Source organism: Vigna unguiculata, unplaced genomic scaffold (genome assembly GCF_004118075.2).
Source record: "Vigna unguiculata cultivar IT97K-499-35 unplaced genomic scaffold, ASM411807v1 contig_207, whole genome shotgun sequence".
NCBI lineage: Eukaryota > Viridiplantae > Streptophyta > Magnoliopsida > Fabales > Fabaceae > Vigna > Vigna unguiculata.
In genome coordinates, this window is record NW_021010910.1 from 76613 (window position 1) to 98751 (window position 22139).

Below are 22139 nucleotides of genomic sequence, written 5' to 3' on the forward strand. Positions count from 1 at the left end.
CAGGAATCTGAGGAACAGATTTACCTATCAATGCTGACACGTTTCTGCCCATGCTGATCTTTTCGTTTCCCTTCAGCCTCCTCTTGTGCGTGCATAGCTCCTTCAAGAACTTTGCATATCTGGGAATCTGTTTAATGGCATCCAACAGAGGTATGTTCACCTCCACCTTCCTAAAAGTTTCCAAGATCTCCCTGTCAACCTCTTCCATCTTTTTGCTTGGAATGGCTCTTGGAGGGAAAGGAAGAGGTATGGAAGGTGCAGCAGTAGAGGTGGAAGGTGTAGAAGTCGCACCAGATGTGGAAGGACTAGCTGCATGAGCATCACGCTTTCTCTGAAGTGTGGCAGGGTCGGCTTCCTTTGGAGGTGTAGGCTCGGAGGTGGGAACTTCAATGTTCTTCCCAGATCTCAAAGTAATGGCACTCACATTCCTAGGATTTTCCACCGTCTGTGATGGAAGCTTGTCAGAATTCTGAGCCTGTGCCTGGTTTAGCTGAGTGGCCATCTGCCCCATTTGATTTGTCAAACTCTGGATTGAGGCCCTAGTCTCCTGCTGAAATTGCATATTTTGAAGGGTCATCATCCTGACTAACTCCTCCAATGAAGTAGAAGAAGAAGGTGCAGGTGCTGCAGCAGGAGCTGGTGTGGGTACAGGTGGAACAGGAGCAGCTTGTGGTGCAGGTGCAACTCTTTGTTGTGGAGGTGGTTGCACATTTTGAAATTGTTAGGGCTGCTGGTTCCCCTGGTTTCCCCATCTCAAATTAGGGTGATTCCTCCATCCTGGATTATATCTGTTGGTTGACAAATCATGGTGGTTTTGTTGTTGCTGTTGGGGCCTATTGTTGTTGAAAATATTTGCTGCATAGGCCTGAGGGGTATCCACTGGTGTAGAAGAAGAAGCCTGTTGTTGTAATGTTGGGCAAGAGTCTGTAAAGTGATCAACAGATGTACAAAGGCCACAAACTCTTGCAGCTGGAGCTCTCTGATTGGAAGCAAGTTGGTTGACCAGTGTGGTAAGAGCATCAATCTTACTCTCCAACTTCTTCGTGTACTCGGCTGCTCCTACATCATGAACACCTCTAACAACTATGGCATCACTCCTTGTGCCAAATTGTTGAGAATTTGAAGCCATGTTCTCTATCAGTTGTCTGGCTGCAGCTGGGGTTATGTTACCAAGGGCACCACCACTTGCGGCATCAATCATATTTCGATCCATGTGGTGCAAGCCTTCATAAAAATACTGCAGGAGGAGATGTTCAGAAATCTGATGGTGTGGACAGCTTGAACAAAGATTCTTGAACCTCTCCCAGTACTCATAAAGGGTCTCCCCAGATTGCTGCTTGATGCCAGAAATCTCCTTCCGTATGGCTGTTGTCCTTGAAGCAGGAAAGAACTTGGCAAGGAACAATCTCTTCAGGTCATCCCAGCTTGTGATGGACCTAGGTGCTAGGTAGTACAGCCAGTCTTTCGCATTACCCTCCAAAGAATGAGGGAAGGCCTTCAAGTATACATGGTCCTCTTGTACATCTGCAGGCTTCATGGTGGAACAGACGACATGAAACTGCTTCAAGTGTTTGCACGGGTCCTCACCTGCAAGACCATGAAACTTTGGCAACAAGTGTATCAAACCAGTTTTCAGCACATATGGAACCTCCTCCTCAGGGTATTGTATGCATAAACTATCATAAGTGAACTCTGGTGCAGTGAGCTCACTCATGGTTCTCTCATGAGGTGGAGGAGGTTGAGCCATGTTATCAGTATGAAAATGCTCAGAGTATACAGTATGCTCAGAATGCAAAGAATGAGGAGTGTTAGGAATGTGATGAGAATCAGAAGAATCAGGAAATGTCACTGAATATTCAGCATGCAAAGATGGATTCCTAGGATGCCTACTTCCTCTATGGAATGTCCTATCAATCTCAGGGTCAAATGGTTGTAATTCACTTGGGTTTCCCCTAGTCATGCACCAAAAAGCACTACTTGTAGTGATATTGGCATAACAAAGGGTATAACTACAAGTATACTCAAACGACCTTCAAATGACTTGAAAATTGGTAGGATATTCCTTTGAGTGGTCAAACAGAAGCACAAAAAAAATCAGCTCAAAACTCAAAGCACAAGTATTTTTTTCAATTTTTCAAAAGTAAGAAAAATGAAGAAAAATTACAAAAAACATTGCTGAAATGTAGAAAATGGCATTTTCTGGAGATTCTGAATTTGCAAACCGGCGAAGCGGGTTACAACAAGGTAGGAAATCAAATTCTACCCCAAATCCATATAAAATAATAGTAAATCTGATAACCAGAGCAAAAGTTATGGTCCTCTGAAGTTTAACTAAAAATCAGTCCAAAATTTTTTTGAATCTCTTAACTCAGACCATACCAACTGCTCTAGCTATTTTTCCTATCAAGTTCAACGTCTTAGAAGTGGGGGAAAAAAATTTCAAGTCAAAACAAGCTTCGTAGCTACCAAAACAAAAATCCAGAAGTTAAATGCCAGATTCGGACACTATTCAAACACTATTCACTACTACAAATGACACTATTCATGCGCGCCGCGACACTATTCACTACACTACACAGAAACACACAGGAATGGAAACAGACACTGAACTTAACACAACATTAACATCACAATGAACATATACCAACTCAACCACACTTGAACTACACACACACACCAAAACACAGAACACAAACACACTGGAAATTTTACTTTGAACGAAATGATTGGTCCCCGGCAACGGCGCCAAATTTGATAGAGGTCGTACCCCACCAAATAAAACATATTAAATGCAGTACATGAAAGTGAACCAAGTCGTCTCCCAACGACCAATATTTTCATTCAAAGCGAATTTTCCAGATGGACACAACAATAAAACACAGGGGGGGGGTTGGCAAACAGATCCGGAATGCTAATCAATAGATTAATTTAAATGCTACAGTGACTAAAACCGTATTGACATCCCTGATTCAAACGCAATTTCACTTATCATAGGCCACCAAATTAACACCAACCCTGCCTTGTCTCAATCCACTAGATAATAATTCACTAAGCGAAAATTACAATCTAGCTTCATTATGCACTTAAGCAATGCACACATCCTAAAATTCGTGACAGCCAAGCTACATACATTAAGCATGAACGTATCTTAAACAAAACACATGCAATTACTCTGTAAATTAAGCATTGACAGATTCACCACATGCATTCCACGAATTCAGAACAAAAACATGGCAGATTTCACAAAACAAGCACAACCTCAAAGCTTCATTGCGTTTTTCATCAAGGAGTCAATACACGAATTTAGCTAGACATGGAAATGAGTAATTAAACACTTCAAAACTAAAATCACAAAAATCAGAACCAAGAACCCTAACTATCAAATCTGAAAACGCAATTTAAGACCAAAAATTGAGATTTCAAAGCTTAAATGGAATGCAAAACGGTGATATCATATATAAATGCGAAAACCCCATGAATGGGTATTGTTCCAAGTCAATAAACCCACAAAACGAACTGCCCAAGCAAGAAAACGAATTCAAAACGTAAAACCCTCAATGGGTGCTGTCAAATATGCATGAAAACGGTAAAAATGAGCCAAAAACGTGAAAAACCGCAAGGGGGACGTCCATGGAAGCTTGGAGAACGAAAATGGAGGTTTTGAAGAGAGGTTGAAGATGATGGGGCGGCTCCTCCTTTCTCATGCAGACCTAATTCGTGGTCATATCACCCATGCCACTCAGAATTACAAAACTGCCATTATGGGCCGCAGAATTACAAAAATGCCACTCTAGGCCTCAAATGTTGACCCATTGACTTTGCTGACGTGGAAATGACATGGAAATGATGTGGCAATGATGTGGAAAGTTTCTTCAACTAATTATTAATGTCCAAGCTCCAAAATTGCTTCAACCAAATACCTAAAAATAATTAAAAACAAAAATTAGGCCAAATAATGTGAAATTAGTCCAAATTCGGAACAGTGGCCCAATAAAGCCCAACAGATGAAAAACACTCTAATGATGAACAATTAAGCACTAACCAACTGTCTAATGGGTACACAAAGGCTAGTGAAATGGAAGAAAATAATGACTCATCACCTTCCCGGGTCGAGGCGGAAGCTCAGCTTTCCTTTTCGTCCCGCCGTGTACATGCACCTCCACAATCGATTCCTGCAGGTTGGGAACGTCAGCTTTCCCAGCCGCCTTGGCCTTAGCCGCCATTTCCTTCCTCAGTGATTGAAAGAGCGTCAGATTCTTCTTGCCAGATTGCGCCATATGCCCTGCAATAACATATCATGACTCGGATCAAAACAACTTAGCATTATTAACACAGCTTAAGTAATAAATAGATACCTTCAATATCTATTATCGGATGCACCGAATTATAAACCCTAACTAGGCCCTTAGTGGGCAACTTATCCACAAATTTCAACAACATCCCCACCACCTCCTTGTCACCAGTCGACAACTCCTCCACTCCCATGTCTTTATATCGAGAAGGATTGTTGGTCCAGCTAAAGGGAAACTTGGTACTCCCATCCGCATTGAAAAAATGAGATTTACCCCCTTCCTTAACGACGACTTTGAAGTACCCATCTTTGAAATGCTTGAAAGACTGGGAGAAAGCATCCAGTCTACTGATGCTGGGGTGGCTGATTAAAGAAAGCCAAGTAGTCGGCCTCCGGGGCCTGGTGGCATAAAAATATAAGAAAGCATAGGGAGTAGGCTCCAAATATAAGGACTCGCACAGAATGCGGAAGGCTTGCAAGTAGGCCCAGCTATTAGGATGTAGCTGGGTAGGTGCCACATTCAACGCCCGTAGCACACCCATAGTGAAATCGTCTAAGGGCAGTCGCACATGAAGCTGAGAAAAGTGGCACATATACATGTAGAAGAATTTTTCGGTAGCCCCCTCCTGCCCATGGCATACCCGGTCGACGGCACTCACCCTCTCCAACGAAACAATGTCTCCACTGACACCCTTGGACATAATGGGTGTACAGTTCAGCCAAGAGTTCAACAGACGAGACCACCTGAATAAAGATGATTGATCACGAACATCAGCAGCAACCCACCCATAGCCGCCTTTGGTGGCCAGTTACTCTCCTCCAACTCTTCGGGAGGATCCTCTCGAACCTCCCTCACTACCTCCATCGGCATCCCGCTCGTAACAACTCCAGAACTCGTACCCTCTCCGCCAAGTCGCCCATCCTTACTTCTATCAGACTCAGTACTTTCACTACTACTAGACGAAGACACGCTACCACTACTGGACATACCTGATTTCGTTTTTTTTACGAGAAGATGCCGGTCGAAATTGAGGACTAGTCGGACACTTTTACGCGCACAAGGTCTTTAAATTCATAATTCACAAATGAAACAAGTAACCCCTAATCTGTTTGCAAACACATATTTATAGCCCACAATCCCAAACGACGAACCTCTTCCCGCCAAAACAATACCACAGACCAATCGACACCATCATTGCAAAAGATATGACACTTCAAAACGACGGCGCCAAAACTTTTTCGATTTGACCAACTGACACCCTTTCACCTACCTTCTAACTGTTCACCACACTTAAAGGCTGGCGGACTGGTGTATCACATCTAACCGGTTCCGCTAGCTTATCAATACATCATCCTTGACCGACAACCCATATCGGACATGGCTGGGAGACTGGTGTATCACACCTAACCGGTTCCGCTAGCTTATCAACACATATCATCCTTGACCGACAACCCATATCGGACAAGGCTGGGAGACTGGTGTATCGTACCTAGCCAAACTCGACCAAGTAAACAGTGTACATATCGAGACCGCCAAGTACCCAGGCTAGGCCAAGTTAGCCTAACTTGTACCGGTTTTAACCTAACCTAAATGTCTAAGAGGACAACCTGCACCTCATATCACCAACAAAAGCCATCTAGGCAAGTAGTCGATCTAGACCGACTACTCGAGCATATCTGGTAAGGTTAAGGCCCAGGTCGACTACTCCAATAAACTTAGCGAAAATCGAAGCCCCCGCGTTCAATAGGTCTCAAGGGCCTGGGTTAGGGCCCAGGCCTACTCGTGGCCCAAACTAGAGCCCAAGTCAAGGCCCAGCCTATGATATGGTCAAACGTCATTAATGCTCTATAAATACACATGGACCCCATCAATTAAACCTACGCATTCATTAATCACTGATTTTGACTCTCTAAGAGCTTTAACTGACTTGAGCTTCGGAGACTCTTCTGCAAGTAACCCCCCCTGGGTTCAAGCCGACATGTATTGACTGGGAAGAGGCCAACTAAGGAGATAGCGGACTACGTGATAAGGTGACGCTTGTGCCTAACCTATCTTATTTGTTCTCTGCAGGAACATTAACTATTTACAATATAAAATAATTGACATTTTATGTATAAAATTTGCTCAAAATTTCATAACAAACAGGTTGGGAAATTCTCATACGGGATTAGTTTCTGAAATTTAAAATATTTGATCTCTAGGAAACAATTTTTCAATTTTTTCGTACTACTTTTTCCTATTTATAATTTAAATAATTCATATTTTCTACATAAAAATTGGGCATAATTTCACAATTAACCCTCAAGTCAATACTCAAAGAGGATTATTGGTGTTATAAAATTTGAAAATTTTCTTCTTTTTGGGACACTTTTTGAATTTTTTTCTAACTTTTGCTATTTAGAATTTAAATAATTGATATTTGAAATATAAAAATTGCAAAAAAACATTCAGACGAAACAATTTGGCCAATATTAGGATAGGAGTTGTGTTCTTGTATATGACAAATTCCATTTCCTCCTAACACTTTTTTAATTCTTTGTACTATTTTTAACTATTGAATATCAAATAATTGACAGTTTATGTATAAAAATTACTCAAAATTTCATAAGAAATAGGTTGGCAAATACTCAAATAGGATTAATTTCTGAAATTAAAAAAATTCAATCGCTAGGTAACAATTTTTAAATTTTTTTTTACTACTTTTTACTATTTACAATTAAAATAATTCACATTTTCTACATAAAAATTTATCAATATTGCACAATAAACCCTCTGGTCAATACTCAAAGGGGGATTATTGGTGTTATAAAATTTTAAAATTTCTTCTTTTTGTGACACTCTTTGAATTTGTTTACTAACTTTTACAGTTTACAATTTAAATAATTGATATTTTATATATAAAAATTGTAAAGAATTTCAACAAAAACAAGTTGGCATATACTAGGACGAGAGTTGTGTTCTTATATTTGACAAAATTCATCTCCTCTAACACTTTTTTATTTCTTTTAACTGTTTTTAACTATTTACAATTCAAATAATTAACATTTTATGTATAAAAATTGCTCAAGCTTTCATAACAAACAGGTTGGCGGATACTCAGATGGGATTAGTTTATGAAATTAAAAAAACTCAATCTCTAGGTATCGATTTTTCAATTCTTTTACTACTTTTTACTATTTACAATTTTAAAAAATCATATTTTCTACGTAAAATTTTCTCAATATTTGAAAACAAACCCAATGGTCAATACTCAAAAGGGATTATTTGAGTTATGAAATTTGAAAATTTTCTTCTTTTTGTGACACTTCTTTTAATTTTTTACTAATTTTTACGTTTTACAATTTAAATAATTGATATTTTAAATATAAAAATTATAAAAGATTTGAATAGAAACAAGTTGGTGAATACTAGGAGAGGAGTTATGTTCTTATATTTAACAAATTCCATCTCCTCCTAACACTTTCTTAATTCTTTTTATTGTTTTTAACTATTTACAATTCAAATAATTGACATTTTATGTATAAAAATGGCTCAAAATTTCATAACAAACAGGTTGGCAGATACTCTGATGACATTAGGTTCTGAAGTTTAATATATTCGATCTCTAGGAAACAATTTTTCAATATTGTTGTACTACATTTTACTATTTACAATTTAAATAATTCATATTTTCTACATAAAAATTGCTCAAAATTTAACAACAAACCCAATGGTGAATACTCAAAAGGGATTATTTGAGTTATGAAATTTGAAAATTTTCTCCTTTTTGTGACACTTCTTTTAATTTTTTACTAATTTTTACGTTTTACAATTTAAATAATTGATATTTTAAATATAAAAATTATAAAAGATTTGAATAGAAACAAGTTGGTGAATACTAGGAGAGGAGTTATGTTCTTATATTTAACAAATTCCATCTCCTCCTAACACTTTCTTAATTCTTTTTACTATTTTTAACAATTTACAATTCAAATAAATGACATTTTATGTATAAAAATCGCTCAAAATTTCATAACAAACAGGTTGGCAGATTCTCATATGGGATTAGTTTATGAAATTTAAAATATTTGATCTCTAGGAAACAATTTTTCAATTTTTTCGTACTACGTTTTACTATTTACAATTTAAATAATTCATATTTTCAACATAAAAATTGCTCATAATTTCACAATAAACCCTCTGGTCAATACTCAAAGGGGATTATTGGTGTTATAAAATTTGAAAATTTTCTTCTTTTTGTGACACATTTTTATTTTTTTACTAATATTTACGTTTTACAATTTAAATAATTGATATTTTATATATAAAAATTGTAAAAAATTTGAAGAGAAACAAGTTGGCGAATACTAGGAGAGGAGTTGTGTTCTTATATTTTACAAATTCCATGTCCTCCTAACACTTTCTTAATTCTTTTTACTGTTTTTAACCATTCCCAATTGATATCACTATCGTTAGGCGATAAAATTACCACCACTTAACTTTAGCAACTTCAGTATTGCCAAATTAGTAGTGAACAAAATAGTTAGGGTTAAGATAAACCTGAGTCGTCTCACAAGGAATACAGAATTGATCTCAAATATTTGATTCTTAAAAATGCAATTAAAACTAGCAATTATAAAAATAGGGGGTGATGAGTGCGTATTTTTGCCCTCATTCAGTGTTTAATTTTGGGTACTTAATTGAATTTGTGTGTTTAAAGATTGATTTAATTGAGATTTCCTATAATTGGGTTTATTGAGTATGAGATACAAAAGCATGTTAAAAATAGCTTTTTAGTTGCATAAATTTTCTTTGGATATTTTGAGGTGTGTTAGTGCAGCTGCAGCTAAGTTGAGCTCATGGAGGTGTGGAAAAAAATTGATTAAAGCTTCATGACACCTTAAAGATAAATCCAAAATATAAGAAATTATCAAAAGCACAAAAATCCAAGCCAAGCATTGCATGAAGACGGCAAGAAAAGCTTGAAAAAGTGAAGAAGTTTGGCTAAACCAAGAAGAGAGGAACAAAAAAATCGGACCTTGCGGTTTTCTTTATCTTTATGATAGATGATAATTTGGGAAAAATATATCTTTAGATATTTTATTTGATTATTTTAAATAATTATCTTATTTAATTATATCATAAAATATTAAAAGATAATAACTACCAAATCTTTTTAAATGTGACAAGATCTTCTTGAATCTTTTTAGTTCCACAACAAACAAATATATCTTGAAGATATTGGATTATTTATAAGATAATTTAAGGAGATTGCAAAGGGTTGATTTGGAAAATTTATACAAATACTAATTGGTGATAATTTATCATATATCTTTAATTAATTAATTAATTTAATTATATTAGATATTGATATTATCAACCAATTATATTTGTCAAATAGTCTATATCTCTCCAAATATTTTTTAAATATTTATCTTTATCTTTATTTTAAAAGATATTTGAGAGATTTTAGCAACATAAAAGCCTAGTCCAATTCCTATATAAAGAGACCAAAGGAGAAGTAGAAAACAAGCTGGGAACTTCGGAGTTTTGGAACCCTTAGGGGTGCCTAATTTCGTTTCCTTTCTCTCTCTTTTCTTGTCTCTATTCTTCTTTTTATTTTGTATTCCATGAATTGCTAAACTTCTTGGGTTGATTCCATTGTAATTTCATTATGGATTTTGAGGTTAGAATGAATTAATTTCTTTGTTCTTTTTATTATTGTTCAGGTTTTAATTCATCTATGTCTTTTATCTTTGAATCTCGTAAAAAGTAATGATTTTAAATCTATATGCATGTTGATCATATGAGTTCAAGGGTTTTTAAATTTAATTGAGACTTTACTTTGATTTTATTTAGAAACTTTCATGTGATTAAATGAGTTTTTACCAATAATTGAGACTTTACTTTGGTTAAAGGTATTTACTCTAATGAAAATTAATCAAGACTTTACTTTGATTAATTAAGCTTTTTATTTGGTTAGGAGATAAAAGAATAGACATGATTAGGCATAGTAAAATTTGATTGAGACTGTACTTTGATTGAATTTACTATGGATAATCTAAAAGTTCTAACTTTTAATTGAGACTGTACTTTAGTTTAAAGTGAGAACACCAACAAATTAATTGAGACTTTACATTGATTAATTTGTAAAACTATAACAATAATTAATTGAGCAATAATCTTTAGATAACCGATGATGAATCTATTTTGAAAAAGCAATGGAATCAATCTATTTTCTTTACTATTGTTTTTATTTCTTTTTATCATTTAAATTTTATTTCTATCTTTGTTTATCTTAATCCCCTATATTTTTTATTTTATTTGACTAACTCATTTGTATAGTTTATAAGAACTAATTTGTTAAAAATCAATTCCGTGTTCGTTGGGAGACGACTTTGGGTTACTTTACCCTTACTATTTTGTTGACTACTTTCTTAACAATACTGAAGTTGTTATAAGATAAGTAGTATTAATTTGATCGCGTCAACGACAGCGTTATCAGGGGGTTTTGATATGCAAAGAAAATGACACCGAAGATTGTAAACAAAGTAATAGTAAATAGGTCAATTCCACTACTTTTTCTAAATAAGATTCTTCATTGGTTATCTAGATATTATTGTTAAATTAATTATTGTTTTTGATTTACAAAGCAATCAATGTAAAGACTCAATTCATTTGTTGGCATTCTCACTTTTAATCAAAGTACAATCTCAATTAAAAGTGAGAATTGTTAGATTGTCCATAGTAAATTCAATCAAAGTACAGTCTCAATTAATTTTACTATGCCTAATCATGTCTATTCCTTTGTTTCTTCATCAAATAGAAAACTTACTTAATCAAAGTAAAGTCTTGACTAATTTTAGTTAGAGTAATTACCTCTAATCAAAGTAAAGTCTCAATTATTGGCTAAACTTATTTAATCAAATGAAAGTTTCTAAATAAAATCAAAGTAAAGTCTCAATTTAATTTAAAAACCTTTTAACTCATATGATTAGCATACATGTAGATTTAAAATCATTATTTTCTATTCGATTAAGAAGCAAAGGACATAGATAAACAAAAACCACAACAATAATCAAAATAACAAACACATAAATTCATCTAACCTCAGAATCCAGTTAAGAAATTACAGTGGAATCAACCCTAAAAGCTTAGCCCTCCATGGCTTTGATGGAATACATGATGATATGAAGGAAAGAAAATAAAACAAAAGAGAGAATGAGAGATGTGATGGATGACGGTGTTTGCCAAAACCAGAGAGTTCTAAACTGTCTAAGTTGTCCCCTTGTTTCTGCTCCCTTAAGTCTCTTTATATAGGCTTCAACTGGACTTTGGGCTTTATCTGTCAGTTGCTAAAATCTTTTATTTTTATTTAATTAATTAGTAACTTAATTCCTGTCCAATTTCCAATTCTTCCCCTCTTATTTAACCATTTTTGCAGTTTTGACCAGAGTTGACCGCTGACTTTGACTAGTTGACCAGTTTGACTGTCCAATAGCAGCTTGACACGTGGCAGAGTGCTTTCTCTCTCCAGAATTAGGGTTCCACTCTCACACTCGTTCCTTGGCTTCGCGTGAAGGCTATGACGGCTGCTGTTGCCGTTTTCCGGCAAAGGCGCGGTGGTGGAGGCTTGAACGGCTGCTGGTCTGCTGTTGCGTGAATGACGGTGGTTCCAGTGAGGTGCGCTGCTGCGGTGGCTGCGTAACGCGGGTGCAGGGGCTGACGGATGAACTGCGTTTCTGGTTCAGATGCGCGCAATGGTGGAGAACTATGGTTGCAGCGTTGCTCGCATTTTTGTGGTGCAGATTCCGACGACAAGGCTGTGTGGAGGTGGTGCGCTGGTGGTTGCGCTGCTACGACGTGAAGGTGCAGATTCGTGGCTGCTGTTGCGATTGTTCTGGTGAGAGTGGCGGCTTCTCTTCTCCTCTAGTAATTGCTGGTGCAGACGGTGCGAGGGAGGAGCGTTGCGGAGAAGATGGAGGCGGCGGTACTGCAAATTGGAATCAGGCTCGCTGTTGCGGAAGAAGAAGACTGACTGTGGTGCTGCGATTGCTCCAGCAAGAGTGGCAGCGTGAAGATGCAGATCTGCGGTGCTGCAAGGTGTTTCGTGTTTTTTTGCAGGTTCGAAGATGGTGACAGGCGCAAGCTGCAATGACATCACAAACTATCTAGGTTGGAATGCTAATAAGCAAGAAATTTGAGAAATTATTTAAAACGAGAAAATGGAAATAGATAAGAAGATGTAGAGGAAACTGATAGACGTCACCCTTCCAAGAATGGAAGATAAGCCTAAGAGTTTAAACACACAAAGGGAAGAAAGACCTTCGATAAAACTCATGGATTCTTGAATCACTCAAGAACTTAGGAGAATCACTCTCACTAAGATAAAAGAGATAAAACTCTAATATTTTCTGAGTAAAACCCAACCTGTTTCATTGATTGAAATGGCTCAGCTTATATAGAAGCTTTAACCAATGGAATTACAAAAGACACATAGGTTGAAATTACATCCCACTTAAAATTATTAATGATCCAAAAACTTAATGACTGATTGTAACTGAAATTATGGCAACCCAAAAGTCACCAAAAACAATTCAGCCAAGCATCCTCTGGGTCTCCCAAAGGCAATTGGGTCATTATTACAACTTGAAATAAAACTAAACCAGAGCCCATTAATTGATTAAACCAAAACATAATTTGGTGAGCCAATTTTACATTGAATTGGACCATATTTTAACAAACTAATAACTTCAAAAACTAAAAATAAACTAACTGCAGCAAAGTGGTGCGTTAGTACTTCTCCATTTGAGTTATGACGTGATTCATATCACACCCTCCTTCTTCGAGAAGATTCGTCCCGAATCGTAGGGCTTTCTTTTTCTGCTATTTCTAATATAAGTTTATTACGATCTTGTGAATGACTTCATTTTTCCACAACTTGAAACTAATTCTCTTCCTCCAGGATCAAATTCAACTTTAATATATTCATATTTGTTCCTTTCCAGTGGTTGCAATCCGTGGAGCACCTGTCTTGCCAACACTACCCCACCTACCTTGATATGTAACAATAAATAATTCTATGCGTTGTGTTTGACGAATTTGCTGCTCATCAGTGGACCAAATGCATAATAAAGCATTGTGAACAAGCTTCCTTTTCAAACATGGAAGCTGGTGTGTTTCATTCACTTTCTTATCCTTTTGTTCCTGTAAAATGATATCACAAACTGTAGAAGAAAAAACATTGACAAATAAAATTTCCACCATCTTTTTCTCTACTTTCTTTTCTTTTTCTACATTTTACATTCCTTCTACAGTTTACATTCGTTCTTTTTCTATTCTTTTTTTTTCTCTTTTGTCCTTTAGCCAATATTGATCCTTACTGACTTGTCTTGGTGTCATAAATTTCAACTTCATTTTATGTCCCTCCTGCCTCAAATAAGGGGAACGTTCATAAAGATTGAGTGTTTTAAAACGAAGTCATGTCCATCCCAAAAGAAGATGGGAAGAGTCCATAGGAGCAATATGACATTATACTTCTCTCACACATTGCCCCGTATTGAATTTGATCCAGGATTGATTCAGATGAAAGCATGTTGGTAACTCGAGTTTCTCGGCCAGTCTTTGGCTCACAACATTGTTGTCTTCCGTAATCGATTGCAACTAAATATGGGGTGCCTTCGATTAAACACCTTGTATAATAAACTTCCATTGCTATACCAAATCTAGTGAGCTAGGCTCTGAATACCAAATGATGTGAATCTAGAGGGGTGGATTCGTTTTATGGATCTATCTAGGTTAGAATGCTAATAAGCAAGAAATTTGAGAAATTATTTAAAACGAGAAAATGGAAATAGATAAGAAGATGTAGAGGAAACTGATAGACGTCACCCTTCCAAGAATAGAAGATAAGCCTAAGATTTTAAACACACAAAGGGAAGAAAGACCTTCGATAAAACTCATGGATTCTTGAATCACTCAAGAAGTTAGGAGAATCACTCTCACTAAGATAGAAGAGATAAAACTCTAATATTTTCCGAATAAAACCCAACCTGTTTCATTGATTAAAATGGTTCAGCTTATATAAAAGCTTTAACCAATGGAATTACAAAAGACACATATATTGAAATTACAACACACTTAAAACTATTAATGATCCAACAACTTAATGACTGATTGTAACTGAAATTATGGCAACCCAAAAGTTACCAAAAACAATTCAGCCAAGCATCCTCTGGGTCTCCCAAAGGCAATTGGGTCATTATTACAACTTGAAATAAAACTAAACCAGAGCCCATTAATTGATTAAACCAAAACATAATTTGGTGAGCCAATTTTACATTGAATTGGACCATATTTTAACAAACTAATAACTTCAAAAACTAAAAATAAACTAACTGTAACAAAGTGGTGCGTTAGTACTTCTCCATTTGAGTTATGACGTGATTCATATCACACCCTCCTTCTTCGAGAAGATTCGTCCCGAATCGTAGGGCTTTATTTTTCTGCTATTTCTAATATAAGTTTATTACGATTTTGTGAATGACTTCATTTTTCCACAACTTGAAACTAATTCTCTTCCTCCAGGATCAAATTCAACTTGAATATATTCATATTTCTTCCTTTCCAGTGGTTGCAATCCGTGGAGCACCTGTCTTGCCAACATTACCCCACCTACCTTAATATGTAACAATAAATAATTCCATGTGTTGTGTTTGACGAATTTGCTGCTCATCAACGGACCAAATGCATAATAAAGCATTGTGAACAAGCTTCCTTTTCAAACATGGAAGCTGGTGTGTTTCATTCACTTTCTTATCCTTTTGTTCCTGTAAAATGACGTCACAAACTGTAGAAGAAAAAACATTGACAAATAAAATTTCCACCATCTTTTTCTCTACTTCCTTTTCTTTTTCTACATTTTACATTCCTTCTACAGTTTCTATTCTTTCTTTTTCTATTCTTTTTTTTTCTATTTCGTCCTTCAGCCAATGTTGATCCTTACTGACTTGTCTTGGTGTCATAAATTTCAACTTCATTTTATGTCCCTCCTGCCTCAAATAAGGGGAACGTTCATAAAGATTAAGTGTTTCAAAACGAAGTCATGTCCATCCCAAAAGAAGATGGGAAGAGTCCATAGGAGCAATATCACATTATACTTCTCTCACACATTGCCCCGTATTGAATTTGATCCAGGATTGATTCAGATGAAAGCATGTTGGTAACTCGAGTTTCTAGGCCAGTCTTTGGCTCACAACATTGTTGTCTTCCGTAATCGATTGCAACTAAATATGGGTTGCCTTCGATTAAACACCTTGTATAATAAACTTCCATTGCTATACCAAATCTAGTGAGTTAGACTCTGAATACCAAATGATGTGAATCCAGAGGGGTGGATACGTTTTATGAATCTATCTAGGTTGGAATGCTAATAAGCAAGAAATTTGAGAAATTATTTAAAATGAGAAAATGGAAATAGATAAGAAGATGTAGAGGAAACCGATAGACGTCAGCCTTCCAAGAATGGAAGATAAGCCTAAGAGTTTAAAAACACAAAGGGAAGAAAGACTAAGATAGAAGAGATAAAGTATTTTTTGAATAAAACCCAACCTGTGTCATTGATTAAAATGGTTCAGCTTATATAGAAATTAACCAATGGAATTACAAAAGACACATAGTTTGAAATTACATCCCACTTAAAACTATTAGTGTTACAAAAACTTAATGACTGATTATAACTTAAATTATGGCTACCCAAAAGTCACCAAAAACAATTCAGCCAAGCATCCTCTGGGTTTGCCAAAGGCAATTGGGTCATTATTACAACTTGAAATAAAACTAAATTAGAGCCCATTAATTGATTAAACCAAAACATAATTTGGTGAACCAATTTTACAATGAATTGGACCATATTTAAAGAAACTAATAACTTCAAAAACTAAAAATAAACTAACTGCAGCAAAGTGGTGCGTTCGTACTTCTCCATTTGAGTTATGACGTGATCCATATCACACCCTCCTTCTTCGAGAAGATTCGTCCCGAATCTTAGGGCTTTATTTTCTGCTATTTCTAACATAAGTTTATTACGATCTTGTGAATGACTTCATTTTTCCACAACTTGAAACTAATTCTCTTCCTCCAGGATCAAATTCAACTTGAATATATTCATATTTTTTCCTTTCAAGTGGTTGCAATCCGTGGAGCACCTCTCTTGCCAACACTACCCCACCTACCTTGATATGTAACAATAAATAATTCCATGCATTGTGTTTGACGAATTTGCTGCTCATCAGCGGACCAAATGCATAATAAAGCATTGTGAACAAGCTTCCTTTTCAAACATGGAAGTCCGTGTGTTTCATTCACTTGTTTATCCTTTTGTTCCTATAAATGACATCACAAACTGTAGAAGAAAAAACATTGACAAATAAAATTTCCATCATCTTTTTCTCTAGTTTCTTTTTTTTTCTTCATTTTCACTTCCTTCTGCAGTTTCTATTGCTTCTTTTTCTATTCTTTCTTTTTCTGTTTCGTCCTTCAGCCAATGTTGATCCTTACTGACTTGTCTTGGTGTCATAAATTTCAACTTCATTTTATGTCCCTCATGCCTCAAATAAGGGGAACGTTCATCAAGATTGAGTGTTTTAAAACGAAGTCATGTTCATCCCAAAAGAAGACGGGAATAGTCCATGGGAGCAATATCACATTATACTTCTCTCACACATTGCCCCGTACTGAATTTGATCCATGCTGGATTCGGATGAAAGCTTGTTGGTAACTCGAGTTTCTACACCAATCTTTGTCTCACAACAATGTTCTCTTCCGTAATCGAATGCAACTAAACATGGGTTGCCTTCGATTAAACACCTTGAATAATAAACTTCCATTGTTATTCCAAATCTAGTGAGCTAGGCTCTGAATACCAAATGATGTGAATCTAGAGGGGTGAATTCGTTTTATGGATCTATCTAGGTTGGAATACTAATAAGCAAGAAATTTGAGAACTTATTTAAAACGAGAAAATGGAAATAGATAAGAAGATGTAGTGGAAACTAGTAGACGTCACACTTCCAAGAATAAAGATAAGCTTAAGAGTTTAAACACACAAAGGGAAGAAAGACCTTTGATAAAACTCGTGGATTCTTGAATCACTCAAGAACTTAGGAGAATCACTCTCACTAAGATAGAAGAGATAAAACTGTAATATTTTCTGAATAAAACCAGACCTGTTTCATTGATTAAAATGGTTCAGCTTATGTAGAAGCTTTTACCAATGAAATTTCAAAAGACACATATATTCAAATTACATCCCACTTAAAACTATTAATGATCCAACAACTTAATGACTGATTGTAACTGAAATTATGGCAACCCAAAGGTCACCAAAAACAATTCAGTCAAGCATCCTCTGGGTCTCCCAAAGGCTGATGACTAAGTTGCAATTGGGTCATCATTACAACTTGAAACAAAACTAAACTAGAGCCCATTAATTGATTAAACCAAAACATAATTTGGTAAGCCATTTTTACAATGAATTAGACCATATTTAAACAAACTAATAACTTCAAAAACTAAAAATAAACAAACTACAGCAAAGTGGTGCGTTAGTACTTCTCCATTTGAGTTATGACGTGATTCATATCACACCCTCCTTCTTCGAGAAGATTCGTCCCGAATCTTAGGGCTTTATTTTTCTGCTAGTTCTAATATAAGTTTATTACAATCTTGTGAAGGACTTCATTTTTCCACAACTTGAAACTAATTCTCTTCCTCCAGGATCAAATTCAACTTGAATATATTCATATTTGTTCCTTTCCAGTGGTTGCAATCCGTGGAGCACCTCTCTTGCCAACACTACCCCACCTACCTTGATATGTAACAATAAATAATTCCATGCATTGTGTTTAACGAATATGTTGCTCATCAGCGGACCAAATGCATAATAAAGCATTGTGAACAAGCTTCCTTTTCAAACATGGAAGTCCGTGTGTTTCATTCACTTGTTTATCCTTTTGTTCCTATAAATGACATCAAAAATAGTAGGAGAAAAAACATTGACAAATAAAATTTCCCTCATCTTTTTCTCTACTTTCTTTTCTTTTTTTCATTTTCCCTTCCTTCTGCAGTTTCTATTTCTTCTTTTTCTATTCTTTCTTTTTCTGTTTCGTCCTTCAGCGAATGTTAATCCTTACTGACTTGTCTTGGTGTCATAAATTTCAACTTCATTTTATGTCCCTCGTGCCTCAAATAAGGGGAACGTTCATCAAGATTGAGTGTTTGAAAACGAAGTCATGTTCATCCCAAAAGAAGACGGGAATAGTCCATGGGAGCAATATCACATTATACTTCTCTCACACATTGCCCCGTACTGAATTTGATCCATGCTTGATTCGGATGAAAGCTTATTGGTAACTCGAGTTTCTCCACCAATCTTTGTCTCACAACAATGTTGTCTTCCGTAATCGAATGTAACTAAACATGGGTTGCCTTCGATTAAACACCTTGAATAATAAACTTCCATTGCTATTCCAACTCTAGTGAGCTGGGCTCTGAATACCAAATGATGTGAATCTAGAGGGGTGAATTCGATTTATGAATCTATCTAGGTTGGAATGCTAATAAGCAAAAAATTTGAGAAATTATTTAAAACGACAAAATGGAAATAGATAAGAAGATGTAGTGGAATCTGATAGACGTCACAATTCCAAGAATGGAAGATAAGTCTAAGGGTTTAAACACACAAAGGGAAGAAAGACCTTTGATAAAACTCGTAGATTCTTGAATCACTCAAGAACTTAGGAGAATCACTCTCACTAAGATAGAAGAGATAAAATTGTATTATTTTCTGAATAAAACCAAACTTCTTTCATTGATTAAAATGGTTCAGCTTATGCAGAAGCTTTTACCAATGAAATTATAAAAGACACATATATTGAAATTACATCCCACTTAAAACTATTAATGATCCAACAACTTAATGACTGATTGTAACTGAAATTATGGCAACCCAAAAGTCACCGAAAATAATTCAGCCAAGCATCCTCTGGGTCTCCCAAAGGCTGATGACTAAGTTGCAATTGGGTCATCATTACAACTTGAAATAAAACTAAACCAGAGCCCATTAATTGATTAAACCAAAACATAATTTGGTAAGCCAATTTTACAATGAATTGGACCATATTTAAACAAACTAATAACTTCAAAAACTAAAAATAAACTAACTGCAGCAAAGTGGTGCGTTAGTACTTCTCCATTTGAGTTATGACGTGATTCATATCACACCCTCCTTTTTCGAGAAGATTCGTCCCGAATCTTAGGGCTTTATTTTTCTACTCGTTCTAATATAAGTTTATTACGATCTTGTGAATGATTTCATTTTTCCGCAACTTCAAACTAATTCTCTTCCTCCAGGATCAAATTCAACTTGAATATATTCATATTTGTTCCTTTCCAGTGGTTGCAATCCGTGGAGCACGTCTCTTGCCAACACTACCCCACCTACCTTGATATGTAACAATAAATAATTCCATGCGTTGTGTTTGACGAATTTGCTGCTCATCAGGGGAGCAAATGCATAATAAAGCATTGTGAACAAGCTTCCTTTTCAAACACGGAAGCTGGTGTGTTTCATTCACTTGTTTATGCTTTTAGTCCTATAAATGACATAACAAACTGTAGAAGAAAAAACATTGACCAATAAAATTTCCATCATCTTTTTCTCTACTTCCTTTTCTTTTTCTTCATTTTCCCTTCCTTCTGCAGTTTCTATTGCTTCTTTTTCTATTGTTTCTTTTTCTGTTTCGTCCTTCAGCCAATGTTGATCCTTACTGACTTGTCTTGGTGTCATAAATTTCAACCTCATTTTATGTCCCTCGTGCCTCAAATAAGGGGAATGTTCATCAAGATTGAGTGCTTTAAAACGAGGTCATAGCCATCCCAAAAGAAGACGGGAAGAGTCCATGGGAGCAATATCACATTATACTTCTCTCACATATTGCCCCGTATTGAATTTGATCCATGCTTGATTCGGATGAAAGCTTGTCGGTAACTCGAGTTTCTCCACCAATCTTTGGCTCACAACATTGTTGTCTTCCGTAATGGAATGCAACTAAACATGGGTTGCCTGCGATTAAACACCTTGTATAATAAAGTTCCATTGCTATTCCAAATCTAGTGAGCTAGGCTCTGAATACCAAATGATGTGAACCGAGAGGGGTGGATTCGTTTTATGGATCTATCTAGGTTGGAATGCTAATAAGCAAGAAATTTGAGAAATTATTTAAAACGACAAAATGGAAATAGATAAGAAGATGTAGTGCAAACTGATAGACGTCACAATTCCAAGAATGGAAGATAAGCCTAAGGGTTTAAACACACAAAGGGAAGAAAGACCTTCGATAAAACTCATGGATTCTTGAATCACTCAAGAACTTAGGAGAATCACTCTCACTAAGATAGAAGAGATAAAACTCTAATATTTTCTGAATAAAACCCAACCTTTTTCATTGATTAAAATGGTTCAGCTTATATAGAAGTTTTAACCAATGGAATTACAAAAAACACATATATTTAAATTACATCCCACTTAAAACTATTAATGATCCAACTACTTAATGACTGATTGTAACTGAAATTATGGCAACCCAAAAGTCACCAAAAACAATTCAGCCAAGCATCCTCTGTGATGAGATGCCTCGAGCCAAGGGACCTACAACAAGAGCCATGGCTAGGAGAATACAAGAGGAATGGGCCTTAAATGTGCATGCAAGGCCCAAGATGAACTTCACATGGGCGAAGGAAGATGTGAAGACCTAGCCTAGGACATTTTACTTGTAAATACTAGATTAGGATTTTATTTTGGGCTTTGTATTTTGGGCCCAGTAGAATAGGGTTTTCTTTGGGCCATGTATTGGGCCTTAGAGGAAATTGGGCTTTAGAAGTAATTTTGGACCAAAAAGGGGAATTGGGCCAAATGGGCCAAGAGTAGTGTCTCTACTCTAGAAAAGCCTAGAAGCTTCTCAAACTTGCTCTCCAAGGATGAGAGTTAGCTTCCCATGGCAAGACAAGTGTGACTTGCTTAGGTGGCAAGTCACACCTCCCACATGCTCCTTTTTGGCTCCAAAATTCAACTTTCTAGACTCCTTTTTCCCTCCACTTTTTGGAGACTCCTTGGTCTCATTTTAGCCTATAAATAGAAGGCTTAGGAGATGTATTTTTCAGCTTGAAATTGAGTAATGAATTGCTGCCCAAATTTGTGCACAAATCTCCTTTGAGCTCATCTTAGAGTAAACTCTTCTCTAGTTTACTCTAGTCTTCTTCCTTAGGAGTTGGCCTCACCTCTCTTAAGAATCCTTTCACCTCCACCAAACCAAACACCTTAAGCTTCTTTCCTTCATGCTTCCGCATCCAACACCATCCATGGAGCCTCCATTCTTCATGCAAGCTTCAATGGAGACAAGAAGAAGCCATCATGTGGTATCATGAGCCTTGGTTTTAGTGAGTTAAGTGCTTCTTCTCCATTTTTCTTTCAATTCCGTGTTGTTCATCACTTCTCCTACTTGTCTTGCTATTTTTGTTCATTTTACTTTGAGTATTAATGTCTTTTTACTTTGGTTCATCTTCATTTGCTTCATCTTGAACCATCCTTGTGTGCTTTAGGTGTTTTATTTGGTTTCTACCGTTTACTTTTCATTTTAATTGAGTATTTGTTGTTTTTTGTTAAGTTCATTCTCTTGTTCTTGTGTTTATTTTGATTTTAAGATCCATATGTTTTGTCTAGAGTCATGTTTAGTCCATATATGTCATTAATTCCTTGTTTAGCTTTTAATTTTCTTTGAATTTGTTGGTGATGTGTTGCTAAATTCTGTT

General features: G+C 35.9%; 1 non-coding gene across 1 annotated transcript; it reads left to right on the plus strand.

Annotated features, from left to right (window-relative positions):
* The first annotated feature begins 1258 nt into the window (after positions 1 to 1258).
* On the plus strand, positions 1259 to 1367 carry LOC114171343. Its single transcript, XR_003601441.1, has one exon. It is a non-coding gene; the product is annotated as a small nucleolar RNA R71 (small nucleolar RNA).
* Positions 1368 to 22139: the final 20772 nt, after the last annotated feature.